Raw genomic sequence first — 3,007 nt, 5'->3', positions numbered from 1 at the left:
CTTCCAGGTCTTCTTTTCTTTCCCTTTTCTCATTTTACTATATCGATAATCTGATTCTTAGCCTCGGACTTTGATAAATAAAAGATAGGGCAGATAGTAAGTATATGTATATGGACACATGTAACTGACCAACACATTAAAAGATATGAATGGGATCGCTGTATTATTATTATTATTATTATTATTATTACTATTTTTAATAATGAATTGGTTCGATATTATATGTTTGGTATAATGTGGAATTCTCAGCATATGTTTTAAAAAGTTTCTCCAAATCTTAACTGAAATTAAATGAAGTGTTTCTTAATAGGACAAGAATCTGTATAACGTTCAGTTAGAGACATGTTAAGGAATGCAAATTATTGACTACGCCAGCACTTATAACCTGTTCAGCGCATAAAATATTTGTTAGATAAGATGTTGTAGAGCTTTTACACCTTTGTTTGTTTACATGGACTCTGATTTATCGGCATCTCGTCCTAGTGGTAGAAATACAAAGGGAAAGATGTAAATGGAGTGGATGGTTAATATATGATGCTATAACATTTGGCAGGAGTTTACAAGCTGTCAAATGTCTATCCTCAACCATTTTCATAATGACCTCAAAAGATTCATCACACACAGTCTACTGGTTGGAAGTGAGCTTAATACAAAACACTCAATTATTCGTCTTTATTCAATTAATACATGCACATATGTCATCAGATTCGCTAGATAAACCGTTGAATTTACCTGGATCAAGCACCTTAGATCTGAGTCGGAACATTGTCATGGTTCCTCAATTATATTAGTACATACATAAATAAAGTGAATTTCAACCAATAAGGGCATAGGCAGTTTATCGATTATTAATTTAACCAATGAAGTACAAGAAAAAAGGGACGAACACTGATTACTAATGAGTAATATGGTCGTAAAACAAGAATTTTACGTATGTCCATCCAGATCTTAAATCTAAGAACAGTTAGATGACAACAAGCTGATTAAATTAGACGAAGTCTACTCTTTCTGATCAATCTGATTACCATTAATACATTTATAACACTGAAACTGCATCAACGACTGGTACTTAAATAGATGTTATAGGGAATTTTTTGAAAAAAATTCGAAGATTCAATATACAGACCGTCATGAATTGGTGAAGTAACGAGGGAACCACTGAAAAAAGAATTGAAAATGGTTAAGTTGTTTCCTATTAATTTGAAATAACTCGAGAGTTCAGAATCACGGCAACAGACAAGAATAAATTTGCCAACCCTTTTGCTTTGTGGCAGATACATTACCATTGTAGTTATTAAATCTTCACAAAATAAACTAACTCAAAAATACCGAAGTTGAACTACTGTGTCATTGAAAAAGAAGTAAACTCAGCGAATGAAATTTTATTTTTGACGATTTCACTTAAGCTGTACAATCGTATTTATAGTTACATAGGCGCAGTAATAGTCGGAGGTGCCTTTCGAAAAGCCTCCCTTTTTATGGCCAATATAATCTGGTACATATGGACACATTGATCTGACTGAACGCAAGAGCTTCCCAAAGAATTACAGGAGTCAGTCAAAAGCTCAGTATTATAGCATCTACTGAATTTGGGTCGGTCCATTTCACCAGAAGCCTCCATCAAAATTATACATGCAGTCATAAAAATCGGCTCAAGAGGAATGCGAATCAAAAATGATGTAAACCAGAGGCTATTGTTATCCTATAATGTTTCGAATTATTTGAATTATAATACGAACTAAGAGTCCCAGAAATAACGCAATTGAATTAAGAAGTAAGACACAAGCACAAACGAATGTATTGTATTTGGAATTCGAAATCGAGCATTCAACAAGTACAAAACAATCATTAGTTAATTCAAACACCATATCCGCCACAGATTAAATAGAAGTATAAGTGTTTGTAATTGGTTGTACGTCTTCTTGTTAAGTTCATCCTGAGTCTGTCCCACATTGTATAAGATAAAAACTTTGTAGTATCTAGAAAGTGCTCATTAGTATTGGAATTAACAAACGAAATCGGAACAGACTCACCTGGAATTGTATACAACCAGCATGTCGGTTTTGTACTGAAATCATTAATATCTCGAATTCAAACCATAGATTTTTCAACACTATCCTCCCCCACGAAATAATGTTGGATCTTTATATCCCCAAGTTATGAGTAATGTGGCTTCATTTAAAACATATTTCTCACATTGTTTAGAGTAAACATTAGAGCTGTTTTTGTGATAAGGGTAAACAGCAGTTGATATGAAATCATCCGAAATGTAATAAAACTCGAGGTCACTTAGTACTCGTGCTTCGCATTGAGCAGGTTTTTCACAAGGATCAAATGCATTATGAGGATAGGTAATATATGACATGACATCAGGATTTGATTCTTCTGAAGTATTCTCATGAAATTCATTAGGACTGTCATTGCAGAGCGTAGGATCGTTAGAAAAATCAACATCTATCAAGACTACATCAGATTTTCGATCATAATTATGTTCACTCAACATATTTTCTTCAGATTTGTAAGAAATTTCATCAGAAATATGTGAATCATTAGCAAAAGCCACATTTGGTACAATAACATGAGAAATCTGATAAGTTGGTTGATTAGGAACTGTTGTCTCGCAAGAATTTTGAATTTCATTTAACTCTGAACTGCCATATGACTCTGCACTGTCTTCTGAAATCGTTGATAAAGATAAATGACCATCATGAATACTCGACTCAGTAGAATCAGAATTACAAGACTTAATATTAGTTGCAGTAAGATGAACATTAGTATTACAGACTGACTGAATATGTCTCATATCAACACATTTAAAGCACATAGAATTACGAAATTTACATGAATTAAAAGAATGGAAGATGCCACAGGACAAAAACCGACCAAACTTGTGCCCATCTTCGTGAACTGCATCGCAACTCCTCAATGAATTGTCTGCATAACCCTGAGTATGCACTGGGTTGGGACGACGTAATGTGGTGGAATTTTTTATATCCTCATGAATCAT

The sequence above is a fragment of the Schistosoma haematobium genome, chromosome 1 (genome assembly GCF_000699445.3).
Source record: "Schistosoma haematobium chromosome 1, whole genome shotgun sequence".
Taxonomy (NCBI): domain Eukaryota; kingdom Metazoa; phylum Platyhelminthes; class Trematoda; order Strigeidida; family Schistosomatidae; genus Schistosoma; species Schistosoma haematobium.
This window is presented reverse-complemented; position numbering follows the sequence as displayed.